The following is a 19,887-nucleotide window of genomic DNA, read 5'->3' on the forward strand; positions in this document are numbered from 1 at the left end:
AAAATATGCCCATTCTGCCAGACCACAGTAACATGTGACAGGCATATATTTTCACAACAAGGATGAGCTCAAACTTCAAAAAAAATGGCTCTGCTTGTTAATTATCAAGACAAAATATTGGGGGTTAACTGTGATAAGAGAATTATGGGAAATTATTGCAGGCTTGCCAAACCACTGAGTGACTTAACAGGCACAAAACAAGGATGCCTCAAGAACAGAAGCAGCAGCAGCCCCACTGTTCAGAGCTGGAGATGGACTCTCACATCCTGATGGGCTCTGTAGTGTACTTTCCAGACCTGGCATTCAATAGCCTGATGAACCCACAGGCGCTAAATTTGAAGGTTATAGTGGTCAGGGCATTTGACCTCCTGGCATTTTTTGGTTCCTTGGTCATTAATCCAAGCTCAATATGGCGATCATGCTCCTTGCCAGTAATGGGCAAAGAAGAGTGTCTGCTGGAAGCCTCTGGGAAAGCTTTTATTTCTTTGGGAAAAAACAACAACAAACAGAGACAAGAATAAGACAGTCCATCAGAAGCCTACTTGAGGACAACACCCACACAGTGACAGGGTGAAGCAGAGGGATGATGGAACTGGGGCTCCTGTTGACACTGTTGAGCTGGAGCTTAGACTGCTCTTGGTGTCCACCCCACCCTGATGTCTGTTATGTGGGAGAACTCAGTGGACTATTCTTCAGCCAAGGGAGAGAGCAAAGGGAAAATAGGGGTCCTACCAGCCCAAAGGCCCCCAGACTTCCTCCAAGGGCATTAAGAATTTGCTTTGAGTCTACCAAAACCGGGATCTTCTACAGAACCTGGAATGTGACAATCCTACCTAGGAAACCAGAGAATCTTACTGCCAGTGTGAATCTTATCATTTGACTTACAAAGCTGAGAAAGCCATGTCTGAATGGGAATCTAGCCTGCTGCATATGTGAGCAGCTTCTCTGAGACCTCATAGAGGAGCGAAGTCCTGATGCTGGGACTCATGTACTTCTTGCCTTTGGAACCAGAGGTGCCAGGTCACTTCACCCATTCGTCACAGGCCTGATCCTATGGGGGAGGCACATTGCAGTGTATGGGGCTGGGAGGCCCTGCTAGCATTCCTACCCACAAAGGAGAGACTCTCAGAGTGAAGGCATGAAGTCCCTTAGTTAGCTGGCACTAATTGTTGGCAAGTTGTTAAACCTCCGTTTTCTCTTATTAAAAAGAGGATGTTGATATGAATCTATTTTGAAATTTAGATGAGGTAATGCATGTAAATCACTCAGAATATAATGTTCCGAAGTTTAGCAATAGCAACACAGGCACCGGAGCCACTTCTCTGTGCTGACAGGAGAGCCATCGAACTCTACTACATGCACTGGGGACCCTCAGACCTGAAGACAAATGCCAGTGGAGGCAACATGTGACGTTCTTAGTATGTGCCTGTGACTCCACCCGAAAGCTTTACTTACTTGTTTTCTGATCTGGGGCAGGGACCGTACAGATCATTCATGAGTTTGGCTGATCCACGAAGTTTGGCCTGGATTTGAAGGTAGGCAAGAATGACCACTTGGATCCTGCTCAAAGTTCTTTCATTTTGGTTTCCTCCCAAAGCAAATGAAAGCAGCGCAAGGAATGGAAATGAGACAAGGGTACATCTGGTGGTGGTTGCTGTTCCCTTGGCCTCTTGTGTCAATTCATAGAGAGGCATCCCGCGGAGTGTGGTGGCGGTGGCAGCCAGTGGGGAGGAATGCAGGTCTGGCAGGGAGGAAGCAGAGAGAAACACCCAAGAAAGACCTAGGAAATGATGCTCAGACTCTCTAAAGAGCAGAGAAAGAGTTGAGTGGTGCCTCCCCGTGGGGAGGTGGGGACACATCGCAGCAGTGATTGGGAAGGATGGACCTCCCATTTTTCTAGGCTTTATCCTGTAAGATGCCCTTGCACCAGGCGATTTCCCAGGCAGGACTGGGAGATACGTGAGAAACCAGGGGGACTAAGGACTTCCCCTTTGCAGAGGAAGTGACCCCAGGACTAGAGGCAAGAGGCTGGTCCAGTGCCTGGTCTATCTCCCAGCTCCCCAGAGCAAGCTGTATCTCAACCTCCGCTAGTGCTGGGTGAGCCTGGGAGATCACCATTTCTTCATTTCATTACAACTCAGGCCTGTTGATCTTCGGTGGCCAACCACATCCTTCGTGTTTGTTTTGGATAGATGGCACCAAATTCCCCAATGAAGTCTCCCCTGTTACATATAAATAGTGCTGCTGTAAAGTCTGATTTTCCTAGGGTAAAACTTCTGGAAGTGGAACTTGCTGGATCAAAGGCTATGAACATTATTAAGGTTTTTGATTCTTATTCCAGGAGGAAATATTATCCATTACTAGAAAAAGAGATATAAAAAGTTCCTGCCCTTGTCAACTTGGAGTGAGCTGATGGCCAAATAACTAATGTAAGAGGTGGCCTGTTTTTCTGAAAAAAACAGACATGCCACAATGTCTATAATAAATTAAATTAAGACCATAAAATGTGGTCTGGGTGCAGCAGATCACATGGTATTAAACAAATTGGACTGCCTGGAGATTCATGAGACAGAAAACAGCAGAGCGACGGAACGGGGTTATCAGATGTCTCCTTGAAAATAGGAAGTGTGGTGGTGGCAGCAGCTGCAGTTGCATTTACTAAGGGTAACTTCGGTGTAAATGGGGTTAGGACGAGAGGTGTGCAAAGAACCAGCATGTCCCTCTCAGGGAACTCTGTACAATGAGGGAGATCGCCAGCTACAAATAAAATTATTCCAGGAGAGAGGTTTTCTTCCTGGGATAAGCAAGGATATTCTAACATTCTGTCCACAGTTGGAAAGGTTAATGTATATGAAAGCTCTGTGGAAGCCACAAAGCGTTATCGGTGTGTGGTACAGTGCTAGGTACGAGGGAGTCAGAGATGAAAGGCTAGTCTCTATCTCCCAGTCTCCTGAACATTTCTCTAGAGTGTGATAAGAGCCGTATCAGAGACATGTATATGGGAGGCCCAGGAGGGAGTGATTAGTTTACCTGCTGGAGGAAGAGATGACATGACCAGATTTGTGAAGAATGAGTAAAAATTAGGCTGATGGGTTTAAGTGGGAGAGACGCAGGTATAGTGAGGGACACAATGTGACCCGGGTGGCCCCCATAATTTGACATGCCTCGGCTGTCTCCAGAAGTTAGACCCCACGTGCAGCGGTATCAGATCCAGAAGTCGGTCTGGGGCCCTCTGTCCCCAGGATCCTAGGGGTTACTAGCGTTATGTAATAACAGAGCCAGCTTGGTCCTGGCTAGTGGGCTCATTGCATTAGGAGACTGCACTTAATGAGGGGGAGCCAGCCCAGGCAGTAAGTCCTCAAGGCGGAGGCTGCACAAAGTTAGGAGGCCTGTGAAAGCCATGTCTTGCCCCCCGGGTGTGTCTCTCAAACGTGAGATCCTTGCACTTCTAGCTTGGACAGTCAGAATTTCCTTTTATTTTTTAAAATATATTTTTATTGATTTCAGAGAGGGAGAGAGAGATAAGAAGCATCAGTGATGAGAGAGAATCATGGATTGGCTGCCTCCTGCAAGCTCCCTACAAGGGATCGAGCCCCCAACCCGGGCATGTGCACTGACTGGGAATCGAACTGTGACTGGCTGGTTCCTAGGTGGACACTCAGCCACTCAGCCATGTTGGCTGGGTCAGAATTTCCTTTTAAAACTATTGACAACTTCCACCAGGTGCTCAGCTGCCTGCCTAGTGTGGAATGCACAGATTCTGACTGTAGACATCTGTATTAATTTCCTAGCGCTTCTGTGACAAAGTACCACTAATTGTGTGGCTTAAAACAGAAATTTATTGTTTCACGGTTCTGGAGAAATCTGCAGAGCCATGCTTCATCTAAAACCTATAGTATACAGGAACCCTTCTATGCTTCTTCCTGGCAATCATTTTTTTAATTTAAAAAAATTGTATTTACTTAGAAGCATTCAGAATGTCAACAAAACAGCTGCAATTTTTGATTTTGCAATTACAGAGTGGTATTCAGTTAACAGAACAAGAATTATTTTGTGTAAGTTGCATCAGAGACAACTGAAGATGTAAAAACTACCATCCTCATATATTGCTGATTTGTGCTGTGCACCAAGAACCGGCTTTAAATTTCCATGCCAATTTACAGCCCCCATACTGTACCAGGCAAGGTTAGTGATCATTGAAAATGCCACCAGGACAGGGCTATCTAGACACATTTGGCACTGACCAGTGTTGCTCAGTGGTTGGAGCTTCAGGCCAGGCACCGAAGAATTGTGGCATCGTTCAAATCCAGTCAAGGACACATAACTGGGTTGCAGGTCCATCCCAGGCCCCTAAATGGGGCACATGCGGGGGGCAACCAGTGGATGTGTCTCTTCACATTGATGTTTCTCTTTCCCTCCTTCCTTCCTTTCCACTCTCTCTGAAAAGCAATGGAAAAAATATCCTCAGGTGAAAATTAACGACAATAAACAAGCAAATAAATACACATTCAAAAAAGCACCGTACAGTTTAAAAACATCTTATACAGATTACATTTCAGTTATTTTTTCTCTTTGAAAGGAATGAGTTGTGTACAGGGCTGTTAAATGCTTTATGGACGAGGGGAAATGTGCCAGAACCAACTTATTCAGCAGCAGTATCTTCTTCATCCCCCTCCTCCTCATCCTCCTCTTCATCTTCCTTGTCTTCCTCCTCTTCCTTCTTTTTCTTGCTTTCTTCAGCCTTGACAGCTCCCTTTTGGGCCATATCGGGCTTTCCTTTAGCTCGGTCTGCAACAATATCCTTTTCATATTTCTCCTTCAGAGTAACAGCCTTCTTTTCACGAGGCTGCTGGCCATCTGCAGCAGTGTGATTCCACATCCCTCCCAGCTTCTTTGCAGCATCACCAGTGGGTAGGCCGGGATGCTCTCCTTTGATTTTTTTGGGTGATACTCAGAACAAAACAAGAAAAAGGTGGAAGGGGGCCTCTTAGGTGCTTTGGGACCCTTGAGTTTCTTTGTTGTTTCCCCTCTAGGAGGGATATAAGTTTTAATTTCTCTTTCATAATGACCTTGTCCAGCTTTGCCATGTCTTCAAATTTTCCTTTCTCGTTAGTCTTTCATGTCTCTGAGCACTTCTTAGAAAACTCTGAGGAGTTGACTGAAGCCTTTGGATGCTCCTCCCAGCAAGTTTGCTAAAAAAAAATGCATACGCTGACATTTTATCTCTCAGCTTCTAAGGACCTCATTTGCCCAAGTTTATTTATTTATTTTTTTAAAATATATTTTATTGATTTTTTACAGAGAGGAAGGGAGAGGGATAGAGAGTTAGAAACATCGATGAGAGAGAAACATCGACCAGCTGCCTCCTGCACACCCCCCACTGAGGATGTGCCTGCAACCAAGGTACATGCCCTTGACCGGAACCGAACCTGGGACCCTTCAGTCCGCAGGCCGACGCTCTATCCACTGAGTCAAACCGGTCAGGGCTGCCCAAGTTTAATTACTTTTCTTCAGCAAGCACACAGTCACCCAGTGCCCATCTGGCTCGAACTTGCCCCAGCGCTGTCTCTCTGGAGCGCAATGTATTCTTCCTGTCACTCTTTGTCATTCTTTGGACTGTAGATGTCACTCCAATCCTCCATCTTTGCAAGGCCATCTCTTTATAAGGACACCAATTATATTGGATTAGGGGGCTTACTCCAGTATGACTTCATCTTAATTAATTACATCTGCAATGACCCTATCCTATATAATGAAAGCCTAATATGCTAAGCGTCCGGTCGTCTGGTCATCTGTCCAACCAATCAAAGCGTAATATGCTAATGATATGCTAAGTCTGCTCAACCGCTTGCTATGACGTGCACTGACCACCAGGGGGCAGATGCTCCAACCAGTAGGTTAGCTTGCTGCTGGAGCCCGGCCAATTGGGACTGAGTGAGATGGGCTGGACATGCCCTGCAGCCCTCTCGCAGTCCCCACCGCCCCAAGCTGGCCAACTTCCTGCGTCCCTCCCTGGCCCTGATCTTGCACCGGCAAGGTCCCTCTGCCTGGCCTGTGCCCTCTTGCAATCTGAGACCCCTTGGAGGATGTAGGAGAGCCGGTTTTGGCCCGATCCTGCAGGCCAGGCTGAGGGACCCCACTGGTGCACGAATTCATGCACCGGGCCTCTAGTTTCCAAATAAAGTCACATTCTGAGGTACTGGAGGTTAGGACTTCAACGTGTCTTTTTTGGGGGGCGGGGAGGGGCGCACAATATTCAACCCATAACAGCATCTCTCATTCACATAAAGCCTTCAGATCACAAGGCCTGGAGATCCCAGTGCTCTACGTGCTGCTCAGGGTGACAGCTCAGGAGCTTCGTGTTTACAGCTCTCTGCTTGAAGATCCCCGCTGCCCAGGGCTGTGGCTGTGGGAAGGCTGGGCTGCAGGGAGCGGGAGCTCTGCCACCGGCAGTGATGTTCAGTGTGAGGAACAGGGTGGTGTGGAGTTTCTGTCAGGGGAGCCATTTTGGGGCCCTTTTGCAGTCATTCTTCAAGAAAAGAGGCTCCCAGTGTAATGTTCACTCTGGAGCATTTTCCTTCCAGAGCAGGTGGGAGGTAAGGAAGGAATCTACCCAGTTTTTTGTTTTTGTTTTTGTTTCTGTGTTTTCAGTTTTCCTGGATAGTTTTGCTTGACCATGAAAAAATAAACCCTCGTGGTAATGTGTGTATGTCCTGAAGTTTATAGAAGAGTAAAGGGGAATTAACGGCTTTAATAAAATGGAGTTTTTCCTACCAGATACAGGGTATGCCATTCGATTTGCTTAAGACTTCTGTGCCATTCAGTAGCAGTTTTTTTTTTTTCCATGTAGTTCTTGCTTATTACTTGTTTGCTTGTTCTTTTATTATTATTTTGTTGTTGTTAAGTTTTCACCCGAGGATTTTTCTATTGGTTTTTGGAAAGAGTGGAAAGGAAGGGGAGAGGAATCGAACCTGCAACGCTTCAGTCCTTGGGCTGGTGCTCTAGCCACTGAGCAACTGGCTAGGACAATCTTTCATTTCTTTGCTTATTACTGTAACAGGAATAGTTTCTCTCATTCTATTATCTAATCAACTGTGCTTTGTTTTATAGGAAAATTTATTGATTTTTTTTGCACATTAATCTTGTGTCCAGCCACTTTTCTGAATTGTCTTATTGCTTGCAATAGTTTTCAGTTGATTCTCTGAGGTTTTCCAGGTTTGCAATGTTATAATTTAATCTTTTTCTTTCTGATGTTTCATAAATTACATTAAACAATAATGGTGATTGTGATAACTCTTTTTTAAAAATTTTATTATATATTTTACATTGAGTACCTCAGAAAAGAAAATAATTACAATGATTTCAAAATGCAATCCCTGGATTAAATAAATATCCTTTATAACTATACTCAATCAATATCTAGAAATGTATGTAGACACTAAGTCAGCTAACAAATAATAAAATGACTATGTAAACTAGAAACCTCAGGGATGAGGACTATACATGATCAATTAAGTCACTTTGCCACCATGTATTTTAGAAAACATGATTCACATTTGTTTCAATCACATATGCATCCACTCCAAGAGTTAAATTAGACAGCTGATGCTAACAACTTAACACTATGATCTCTGTTACCTTAAAAGGCAATTTAATTTAATACAGAGAAAATCAAGAAGAAAATTTCAGGACCCTTGATCAGAAGCTTCCAATACTTGTGGTACTACTCTGATGTTCATGAAGGTTCACGTAAGGGTACGAAGAGTGCTTCCTTCCACTGGAAACATGATCAAAGAAAGAGATGAGCTAAGCATTCTAAACACTAGCTCCTCATCAAGAAGCTACTAATAAAGGACTCATGTTAGTAACTAACCATGTGAAAAAGCCTTAGGCCAGTGTTACAAAAACAAAACTTTCAGAGTGATATTTATGAATGCAAGCATAATTGGTGCTTTGCCTTTTATACATAGTCATCTTTGAAATGCTAAAAGTGAGTTTCAGCTGTGGTTCTTTCGGGAAGCTGTTGGTGCACATGGGATGACTTACCTTCTCAAAGTATTCTTTGGAAGCAGATGTGGCTTGGGAGCAGATGTGGAGAAGCCAGTGTCCAGTTTGTGGAAGTCTCTTGTCTTTTTGGTAATAGCCATTCTAACAGGTTGATGTGATATCTCACTTAGTTTTGCTTTGCATTTTCCTGATGATCAGTGAGCATCTTTTCATGTACTTATTAGCTATTTGCATGTCTTCTTTAGGGAAATGTCTATTCAGGTCCTTTGCCCATTTAAAAATTGAATTATTTGGTTTTTTCTTTGCTGTTGAGTTGTATGAGTACCTTATAATTTTTTTTTAATTTTGGGGGTAGAGAGTGAGAATGTGATGGGTGGCACCAGCTGGCCGTCTGGTGTCCTCCAGGTGTGGTCAGTTTTGGGATAGACCAGAGTAACATTTCGTGCTACACGACCATTGGGCGGCACAGCTTCTATGAACACTCAGTTGGGAGCGCCCTTCCTTCTCCAGCACGTGGCTGCCTTTGTCACCAGCAGAGAGGACTGCAGGCCGTAACCCAGTCGTAGCAGCTGGCGCAGTCCTTCACCTCAGATTGGTTCCCAAATTCATCCATCACCTTGGATTGAATAGTCCAGCCTTCCCAAGGGAACACCAGCAGCTGCGTGACCTTGACCCCACAGTCATAGCTATGCCTGTGAGAAGAGCTTATTTTACTCTCAGTCTGTGACAGAGCAAGACAAAAAGTAAAGAGACCAGGCTTGGGGTGTGGCTGCTGACCCAGCCCCAGAGCGGCCAGCAGAGCAGCAGGGCCACAGTGATCCCAGGACACGGCCAAAGCTCCTGCCATCAGAGACCTGGACCCCACGATAGCCCCTCCCAGATCCTTATACATTTTGGATATTATCCTGGACCAGATATATGGTTTGCAGATATTTTCCTACATTCCCATAGGTTCTATTTTTAATTTTTGAGGAAAAATGTATCCCATAGGATGCCTTTTCATTTTGTCAATTGTTTCTTTAGCTGTGCAGGAACTTTTTAGTTGGATGTAGTCCCACGTATCTGTTTTTGCTTTTGTACCATGTGCTTTTGGTGTGATACCAAAAAAAATCATTGCCAAGACCAATGTCAAGGAGCTTTTTCTCTCTGTTTTCTTCTAGGAATTTTATGGTTTCAGGTCTTATATCTAAGTCTTTAACCAATTTTGAGCTAATTTTTGTGAGTGGTGTAAGATAAGGGTCCAATTTCATTCTTTTGCATGTGAATATCCAGTTTTCCCAACCACATTTATTGAATACACTATTATTTTCCCCATTGAGTATCCTTGGCTCTGTTGTTAAGGAGTAGTTGACCAAATATGCATGGATTTACTTCTGGGCTCTAGATTCTGTTGCATTGGTTTATGGTCTGTTTTTATGCCAGTACCATACTATTTTGATGACTATAGCTTTGTAATTTAATTTGAAATATTCTTGAATATGTTTATACGCTCTTTTGTTTTTCTTTTTTCTCATTTAATAATTTTTTTTGAAAGTCTTTAGTTTTTCTGTGGCTCTCTAACTTCTTGAGTTGGGTGCTTAATTCATTTTTTTCATTTTCATATTTATATGTGTAATTATTTAAAGCTATAAAATGTTTTTGGTCTCAGTCTTATGCAGTGTCAATTTTAATTTTTTTTGCTTATGAGTTAATTACTTAAGATTTTTAAAAAATCCATTTAGTAGAGTTTAAAAAATTTTGTTACTGATTTAAAGTTTTATTACATTATGATAATAGAATATTTTACTCTACAGAATTTATTATTTTTCTTTTGCTCCAATAGTCAATTTTAGTGAATAGTTCATAAGCCCTTGAAAAGATATATTCTTTATTTTCAAAATATTGTGTTTAATATATACCAATCATATCAATTATGTTCCTCAAGTATATATCTTTACTTATTGTTTGTCTTGCTCTGTCACAGATTGAGAGAGGTAAAATAAGCTCTTCTCATAATACTATGTGTGTCAATTCTTCCTTGTATATTTATTATTATGTTATTTGATATTTGTTAGATCTTTATTGTAAAGTAAACATTTATTGTTATAAAGTGCCTATACTTTTATCTTGAACTCAGTATTACCAGAAGGACAGACTTTAGGTCATAACTTCCCTTTTCCCTCCTTCCTCCTTCCTCCTTCCTTCTTCCTTTTGCCCCCTCCCCTCTCCCCTCTCCCCTGTCCCCTCTCCCCTCATCCCTCTCCTCTCTCCCCTCTCCCTTTACATACCTTTGCACATTCATTATCATTTAAACTGTCTGAGTGTCTTGCTTTAGGCATGAATCTTAATAGTTTGGGGATAATCTGTACTTTTGGCATTTGGCCAGCTTGGGGCAGGAGGTATTCTGAAGTAGTGCTCACTGGCCTGAGAATTTGTTGGATGGAGGTCTCTTTTTGTTTGATGATTTGTGTTTTTAAAAATATCTTTATTTCTCTTTAATCCCCCACTTCTATTTCCAAAATCTTAGTTATGAAAAATTTCAAACATAGAGAGAAGATGTAAAACAAGGACAATGAACATCTGTAAAGCCTCCACTAGATTCCACAATTGTTAACATCTTTCCATGTTTACTTTCTATGTCTCTCTCTTTTTATCTCTACCTAGGCATATCCATCTATTCCTATATCTATACTGCTATAATATTTGAAAATAAGTAGTATGCATCATGATATACTACTCCTAAATACTACAGTGTGCCTCTGCTAAGATTAATCACAACCATTATCACATACGAAAACAAACATAGTGGAATCTTTTTAAATTCTGTATGTCATTGCTGGAAGTTCTCCCAGGGGTCTAGAATCGCAGGGGGCTTGCTGGAGACAGCAATCCCATCCTGACCATGGCCTCTCAGGAAGACAAGAACGAGGGAGGGGATCCTAACTGGCTGTACTATTTGAAGGGCCGCCATGTGGAAGAGTGAGCAGACTTTTCTCTTTGGAACTACAGAGGGGAGCGTTTGGAATATAAAGAGTGGAAGTTTCAAGGAGACAAACTGAACCAGGAATGTGGCCACTGGCCGATAATCAGCAGTGAGCTCCCGGTCACTGGAAATATCCAGGAAATTGGATGGCCCCTTTTCAGGGGTGCTGTGGAGAGAAATTGTGTTGAATAGAAAGCTGGTCTATAGGACTTTTAAGGGGACAGGGACAAGAAATTCTGGAGAGGCCCAAACTGATCATTAGGTTACAATCCAATTGTAATGGCTCTTGTTCATTTTGTTTACCCAGCAAAGCCGATTGTGTCTATTTCTGTCTTGAGGCTGGATTTGTTTTCCCCTTGATATTTATTGGCTGACCATCTCATAGCCTGGGTAGCTCTTAGTAAACCTAGCATATATTCTTTCTTTTATAAGAAAGTACAGTGCCCTAACCAGTTTGGTTCAGTGGATAGAGCGTCGGCCTGCGGACTGAAGGGTCCCAGGTTCGATTCCAGCTAAGGGCATGTACCTTGGTTGCGGGCATATCCCCAGTGGGGGGTGTGCAAGAGGCAGCTGATCGATGTTTCTAACTCTCTATCCCTCTCCCTTCCTCTCTGTAAAAAATCAATGAAATATATTTTAAAAAAAAGAAAGTACAGAGAAATTTTGCCTACTTTAAAGAGGAGCTGGCCTTTTCAATTTGACAGTAGGAGTTAAAAAAAACCAAACAAACAAAACAACCACAAAACAAAACAAACAAACAAAGATAAATCAGTGAAATACCTTCAAATTCTATACCTATTCTTTCTTGCCCCAGCTCAAATGTCTGAATGGATCTCTTTTCTTTTTTATTAACTGCAAAATAAAAGGCCTCAAGGGATGTTTCATGGGTAATAAGAGTAGTTTGGACTGAATTTATATCTAAGTCAGATATGTGCTTCCTGAGATAAAAAGCAGTAATAGTTATTTTCAGAACTTCATGAGTTTGTTAAGTAAACTAATGAATGGGTATCACTGACAAGCTTTCCAAAGTGAAAATTATATGAAACTGTCATCTGATAGGAAAGAGTAACAGAGGAAAAACCTTGAGTTTTAGCGATGGGGAGTTCATGTCAATTCTAAAAGAAATTCGTATTTTCACTGTTCCATTGAAACCAATTCAATTTTATGCAAGAAGTGGCTGAATGGAATTGTATTTCTAGGAAGCTACTCAATAAAGTGGAAAGCATCAGTAGTTCTTTTCTTTTTCTTTTTAAGAAGGCCTGAGATTTGCTTTATTTTATTTTTAAAAAATATTTTTATTGATTTCAGAGAGGAAGGGAGAGAGAGAAACATCAATGATGAAAGAGAATCATTGATCAGCTGCCTCCTGCACGCCCCACACTGGGGATCGAGCCTGCAACCTGGGTATGTGCCCTGACCAGGTATCAAACTGTGACCTCCTGGTTCATAGGTCAACATTCAACCACTGAGCCACATGGCTGGGCAGCATCCGTAGTTCCTGACCCAGCTCTGCTATTAACTGACCTGAGCAAGTCCCTATGCTAGTCACATTGCAGCTTCCTAGTCCACGAAATGTTTTGTGTACATTTGCAGACGCATTGAAGGGAAATGAGATAAGGTGATAAAGAAGTTAAGAGTATATAGAATTATACAAATATGAGGTATTGAATTTGCTGCCGCCCTGAGGATATTCTAGGTCTATTGGCTGAAAGTAGGGACTTTCCTATTCCTACTTGTATAACAAGCTCAGGAGGCCTTATCCCCAGGTAGATAAAATGTAGGGTGAAACTATTGTACACAGACCTGATTTCTAAGCAGGGCTTGGTTGGGTTAGAAACGGATAAGATAGATGTATTTAATTAATATAAATGTGTTCAGATCTGACATCAAGGACTTGGCAAGTGGTCCCTGGTTAACACTTGATTCTCCCAAATTCTGGAACTACTTCCCATACGGGTCTGGAAGTCCCATGACATATTACATCCAAGGCCTGCTTTTCTATTTTGTCTGCCCCTTCTCGTGGTCCTTCCCGCCACCTCTGCCTCTGCCCAGAGATTCCCATGATTCCAGAGAAGGCAGAATGTAGGTTTCTGGTATTTTACTTGTGTTTGGTCTCACTTAGTTTGGAGCAAGGTGTAAGTGAGTAAATACAGGGGATTTCTATGAATAGTGTTGGTGATGACAAACGGAGGGGGCTGATTTTCCCAGTCAAGAGTCAGCTTTTGTGGTGCTTCATTGTTCTTCCCTGCGATGTGCCGTGTTCCAGGCTGGCAGCGTGCCGTGAACAAAGAAACCTGTGTTCTGTAGTCTCTGGCTGTGCTGTGACTTGGCAAGGACTGAAGGCAAATCGTGCACCTGCATAACCTCTTTAGCTTGGTGAAGAATGGTATCTCTTTCCCACTTCCCCTCCCTTCAAAGGAAATTCTCCCAGACGACAGCACAAACAAGCCCTAATTAAGTCTTTCCTTGAGTCTCCACATTTTTTCCACCAGCCTTGTCTTGGGTTTAGATGTGTAATTAAGAGGAAGTGGGAGAAAGTCAGTCAGGTATGAGATGCAGCTGGGAACTGGGAGTACTTAATGGCAAGTAAAGACTACCAGTGATGGTGAACCTTTTGAGCTCGGCGTGTCAGCATTTTGAAAAACCCTAACTTAACTCTGGTGCCGTGTCACATATAGAAATTTTTTGATATTTGCAACCATAGTAAAACAAAGACTTATGTTTTTGATATTTATTTTATATATTTAAATGCCATTTAACAAAGAAAAATCAACCCAAAAAATGAGTTCGCGTGTCACCTCTGACACGCGTGTCAGAGGTTCGCCATCACTGGACTAGAACCTCTGCCCTGGTGGCCCTTTGGACAGTCAACAGGGCAAGAGACATGGTGAATTGATGGAGGAATTAAGATGCTTTGGAAGGAAGAGTTGGTTGCAATTATATGAGCACATTTTCTTAGACCTTTTGAGTTTCTTGTGTTTTTGCCTCTGAATAAGAGAATTTCAATGTTTCTCAGCCAATATTTAAAGATAATACATGGAAGGTGCCTGCTGCTTCCCTGGAAAGGCTGTGAACACAGCCTTATAATTATATACAAAATTTGGGGTTTTCGTGTACTTATCTGAAAGGAGAGTCCCATATATTTTACAGGGGGTCCAAGACCTACTCTCCCTCCTCCCCCCCACCACTGGTATTAAAGAAGGATCTAGAGATACAAATCTGGAAGGACGGCCACATTTGGAAGCCATGCAGGGAGGTTGGAGCCTGTAGACGTTAGAGAAGGGTGGAGGCCCCAGGCAGCCCCGTGGGAGGCAGTAGGTGGTTAAGCATGTGCACTTACATCAGATACATCTGATCTCAGAGCCCAGCGTCTCCATTTATTAACTGTGCCAGCTGTGTGATCTGTGCAATCTACACCTTTAAGCTGCAGTCTTCAGCTTTCTCATATGGGATGATAGAACATATCTCATAGAATCAGTGCAAGGATTAATTAAAGTTATCCATGTAGCATGCCTCCTGGCTTCCCAGGATGTGTGCAGTGTATCTCTAGGTGTATTTTGAATGGCATGCCTCATTCCAGGCCAAGCATCCTGCGCAGGCCTCAGAAGGCTGAGTTATGTCCTGCTCTTTGGTTGTCTCCTTCCTGCTCTCGTTAGAACAGTAAGAGCGTGAGGCGGTGTCCTTGACTGAATGTCCTTCTTCCAGCTCCCCCAGCTTGCTGGCTGGGCTGAGAGCAGCATATTTGCATTTTTCCAAGCAGTGTAGGGGAGCAATAAAAGCTAGAAACCTGGAGCCTGGAGCCCAGGGTCTCTCAGGGAATGAGACCCAATTAGTCCGGGGGTGGGCTTTGGGGGGCAGGGCCTACGGGCTGCAACGCCCCGGGTGGCAGCCGCCTCAGGCAGCCTCAGAAGCCAGCTCTGTGGCCTCGTTCCTTTTGTAATTTTCACAACAGACCAGAAGATGGCGCTCTGGACTCTGGAGTCAAGGGCCAGGGGCTCTGACTTGTTCCATGATTGAACTGGAGGGAAATCGGACCCATCGGAGCTCCGGGGAATCCTCTACTTACTCCCTCAGTCCTCTCTTTACTCTGCCCACTCAAGCCCACTCCCATGGCCGGGAGCTGTCTTTCTGGGGAGAGGAAAACGTGGGCATACTTTTCCTTTGGTCACTATCCTCGGCCCCTCTTGAATTACCATGTTGCAAGAGCTAGTCTAACTGACCCCCGCCCCCCCGCCCCGGTTTCCTCCTCTGACTGGCTTGCCCCTAATGGCAGATTTTGGCAATGGTACCACTTATATGGGATATGTTGCATAGAGGCCAAGAACTAGTGGAATTAGACAGACCTGTCCTTGACTCATCTCACCAGAAGAAGCTCTCCTCACCTCCTCAGAGAAGCCCTCCCTGAACACCCCATTTAAAGTAACTCTCCCCTTGGGGGCTGGGGGTGGGGGTAGGAGGACAATGGGGGGATAAGGACACATATGTAATACCTTAATCAATAAAGAAAAAAATAAAAATAAAATAAAGTAGCTCTCCCCAACCCTATGTCAGTTACTCTCTATATTATGACCTGTTATTTACTTCACTGGAGCGACCACAGCCTGTAATTATCTTGTTCGCTCTCTCCCCACTAGATGGTAAGACTCAAGAGGGCAAGGCCCTGTTTTTGTCTTATTGCTGTTTCCCCAATACCCAACACAGGGCTGAATACATAGATTCTTAGTAAATACGTTTGGAATTAATAAATGACTGAATCCCAGCTTAAAGACTGCTTAGCTCTGAGAAAGCTGCTAAACTTCTCTGAGTCTCAATTTTCTTACCAGTGAAATGGAGAAATAATGATGTTATGAATATTAAATGACACAATGTATTTGCACTATTAAACCGGGTCTTGATGCATGGAGGTGCCCTCTAAGACCACAGTGTTTTACTTTCTATCATGTGAGAAAAATAAAAGCAGGACTAATTAGCCAACTCTCCAAAATTTGGCCATAGCTTTTCTTTACCACATTTTTTTTACACTTCCTACTGCTCCTCTTTGTAACTTTCACCTTTGGTCCAAATCATTGTTACCCTGAATGGGCCACGTGCATTCTTAAGTCTTTGCCTAAGCGTTAAGATGCTTACTCTCCTTACCTTGGTGCAACTATTTTCAGATTTAGATAAAATCCATATTCTGTGTATCATGTTCCTAAAGTGCCCCAAGTCATAAAGATCATTTCTCTTTTGAATTTTTACAATCTTTGTTGTTTATATTATTCATAGGGTTCTTATTCTATGTTCAATTAGCTTGTCATTATATTAACATACAGTAAATCCTGTTTTCCTGATTCAATTGTAAGCCCCTTGGAGATATGTATTATGTTACATATTTTTTACTTTTTAAATATGTTTTTATTGATTTTTAAAAATATTTGTAATTGATTTCAGAGAGGAAGGGAGAGAAAGAGAGAGATAGAAACATCTATGATGAGAGAGAATCATTGATTGGCTGCCTCCTGCACGCCTTCTACTGGGGATTGAGCCTGCAACCCAGGCATGTGCCCTTGACTAGAATCAAACCCAGTATCCTTCAGTCTACAAGCCGATGCTCTATCCACTGAGCCAAACCAGCTAGGGCTGTTTTTATTGATTTTTAGAGACAGAGGAAGGGAGAGGGGTAGAGAGATAGAAACATTGATGACAGAGAATCATTGATCGGCTGTCTCCTGCACGCCCCCTACTGGGAATTGAGCCAGCAACCCAGGCTTGTGCCCTGACCTGGAATGGAACTGTGACCTCCTGGTTCATAGGTCAATGCTCAACCACTGAGCCATGCTGACTGGGCTGTATTTTATTTTAGATTTCTCTGCATCTTCTATGCCATTGGGGCCTGTATATAGTAGGTGTTCTATTTGCTAACTACTTTCTATGTGGCCAGCATTCTTTGAAGCTCTGTGAAGTATACAGAAGATTTAAGAAAAATAACCATTGCCTTCAAACATGTACAATATTATAGTATGTTAAAGTCAACATGCAATGTAATTAAATAATCACAGCATCTGCTATGAGAAAGGCTTCTTGGAAGAGTGGCCTTTGGGATTGACTTTGAGACATAGATCAATAGAACAGAATAGAGAGCCTAGAAATAAGCCCATGCCTTTATGGTCAAGTAATATATGACAAAGGAGGCAAGAACATTAATGGGGTGAAGATAGTCTATTCAGTAAATAGTGGTGGGAAAATTGGACAGATAAATGCAAAAAAAAACCCCTAAACTAGACCACTTCCTTATACCAAACTAAAGAATAAACTCAAAATGGATTAAAGACTTAAATGTTAGACTTGAAACTATAAAAATCCTAGGCAGTAAAATCTCCGACATTTCTTATAGCAATATTTTTTTCTGATATGTTGCCTCCGGTGAGGATGTGGAGAAAAGGGAACCCTGTTGTACTGTTGGTACAGCCACTGTGGAAAACAGTGTGGTGATTCCTAAACAAAATTAAGAATGGACCTGCCACCCTAGCTTGTTTGGCCCAGTGGATAGGGCATCAGCCTGCAGACTGAAGGGTCCCAGGTTTGATTCTGGTCAAGGGCACAGGCCCGGGTTGTAGACTCAATCCCCAGTAGGGGGCGTGCAGGAGGCAGCCAATCAATGATTCTATCTCATCATTGATGGTTCTCTCTCTCTCCCTCTCCTTTCCTCTCTGAAATCAATAAAAATATATTTAAAAAATAAAAAAAGAATGGACCTGCCTCTGATCCAGCAATTCCACTTCTGGCAATATATCTGAAGAAACCTGAAACACTAATTCGAAAGAGTGTATGCACCCATCTGTTTATTGCAGCGTTATTTACAACTAGAGGCCTGGTGCACGAATTCATGCATGGGTGGGGTCTGGCTGGCCCACCCTGATTGGAGCCAATAGGGGCCGGGCTGGCTGGGTGGAAGGGACACAGGAGGTTGGCCAGCCAAGGGGAGGGGCCTCGGGTGGTTGGGGCCACAGTGCATGTCAAAGAAACCAGCTGTTCCAGTTGTTCCAGTCATTCCAGCGTTGCGGTTGCTTGGTTTTATATATATAGACTAGGGGCCCGGTGCACGAAATTCGTGCACTGGGTGTGTGTGGGGAGGGGAGTGTCCCTCAGCCCAGCCTGCCCCCTCTCAGATACTGGGAGCCCTCAGGCGTTGACCCCCATCACGCTCCAATCGCAGGATCGGCCCCTTGCCCAGGCCTGATGCCTCGGCCAGAGGCGTAGACCCCCATCACCCTCCGATCGCCTGATCGGCCCCTTGCCCAGGCCTGACGCCTCCGCCAGAGGTGTCAGGCTTGGACAGGGGACCCCCATCTCCCCCTGATCACTGGCTCTGGCTCCCGCCCAGGCCTGAGGCCTCTGACCCAGGCTTCAGGCCTGGGCAAGGGGACCATCATATCCCCCCAACCCCCGGCTCCACCCCCCACCCAGGCCTGATGCCTCGGCCAGAGGAGTTGACCCTCATCACCCTCTGATCACCAATCACCGGATCGGCCCCTTGACCAGGCCTGAGGCCTCCGGCAGAGGTGTCGGTTGCAGGCTCTGCCCCTGCCCCTGCAGGACACCTCTGGCTGAGGCGTCCGGCCCAGGCAGCGGGGACCCGCAGCTGCAGCGGCCCTGCGATCGTGGGCTCCGCTTTAGGCCCAGGCAAGGGACCCCTAGCTCCCGGGACTGCCAGCTTCGACCGTGCCCAGCTCCCATCGCTGGCTCCACCCCTACTTCCTGCTATCACTGGCCAGGGTGGAAAAGGCACCTGATTCTCCGATCAGCTCTTAGCTCCCCCCTGGGTTTCCGATCACTGTCAGTGGCAGGGGGCTTCTTCCTGCTTTCCCTTTCGCCTCCCTGCATTGTGCCTACATATGCAAATTAACCGCCATCTTGTTGGCAGTTAACTGCCAATCTTAATTGGCAGTTAATTTGCATATAGCCCTGATTAGCCAATGAAAAGGGTATCGTCATACGCCAATTACCATTTTTCTCTTTTATTAGATAGGATAATCAGTAGATCAGTAGATAAAAAAGCTGTGGTACATTTACACAAAGGAATACTACACAGCCGTAAAAAGGAATGAAATCTTACTCTTCGTGACAGCATAGATGGACCTAGAGAGCATTATGTTAAGTGAAATAAGCCAGTCAGAGAAAGACAAGTACCAGGTTATTTCACTCATATGTAGAATCTAAGGAACAAAATGAACTAGCAAACACAATAGAAACAGACTAATAAAGAATAGACTGAAAGCTGTCAGAGGGGATGGAGTTTAAGGCTGGGTAAAAAAGGTGAAAGGATTAAGCAAAAAACCCCTCAAAACTCATAGAAACAGATAACAGCATGGTGACTGCCAGATGGAAGGAGTGGTGGGGGTAGGTAGAGAAGGGTTTGGGGGGATAAATGGTGATGGAAGGAGACTTGACTTGGGGTGGTGAACAAACCATCCTATCTAATAAAAGAGAAACATGGTAATTAGCGTACAACCTCTACCTTTCCTATTGGCTAATCAGGGCGATATGCAAATTAACTGCCAGCCAAGATGGCGGCCTGCAGCCAGGCAGCTGGAAGTGAACATGAGGCTTGCTTGCTTCAGTGACGGAGGACTCCAATGTTCTCCATCTGCCGCTGCCGGCCTCTGAGCTGCAACTCTAAGCAACTATGTTACAAATATAGAAGCTAAACAAAACCCCAGAAACCTGCTTTAGTCGCCGGGCTTCAGCCAGCAGGATCGCAACATTGTTTCAAATACAGAAGGTAAACAAAGGCCAGAAACCTGCTTTCAGCAGTGGAGGCCTAAGAGCTGGAGCCAAGCCTGAGAGCTAAAGCTGGCCCAGAATAAAAAGAAAAAGAAAAAAAGGAGCGATTGGGAGCTTCAGTCACCTGCCAGCCTGAAAACAGCCTTCAGCCCCTC

General features: G+C 44.0%; 1 protein-coding gene and 1 pseudogene across 1 annotated transcript in view; one reads left to right on the plus strand and one right to left on the minus strand.

Annotated features, from left to right (window-relative positions):
• The window catches only part of SLC4A8 (solute carrier family 4 member 8), a 124,382-nt gene that overhangs the window by 14,822 nt on the left and 89,673 nt on the right, over positions 1-19,887 (plus strand). The window lies entirely within an intron of this gene.
• LOC132225734 (high mobility group protein B1-like) lies at positions 4,643-5,254 on the minus strand (annotated as a pseudogene).

The sequence above is a fragment of the Myotis daubentonii genome, chromosome 2 (assembly GCF_963259705.1).
Source record: "Myotis daubentonii chromosome 2, mMyoDau2.1, whole genome shotgun sequence".
NCBI classification, from domain to species: domain Eukaryota; kingdom Metazoa; phylum Chordata; class Mammalia; order Chiroptera; family Vespertilionidae; genus Myotis; species Myotis daubentonii.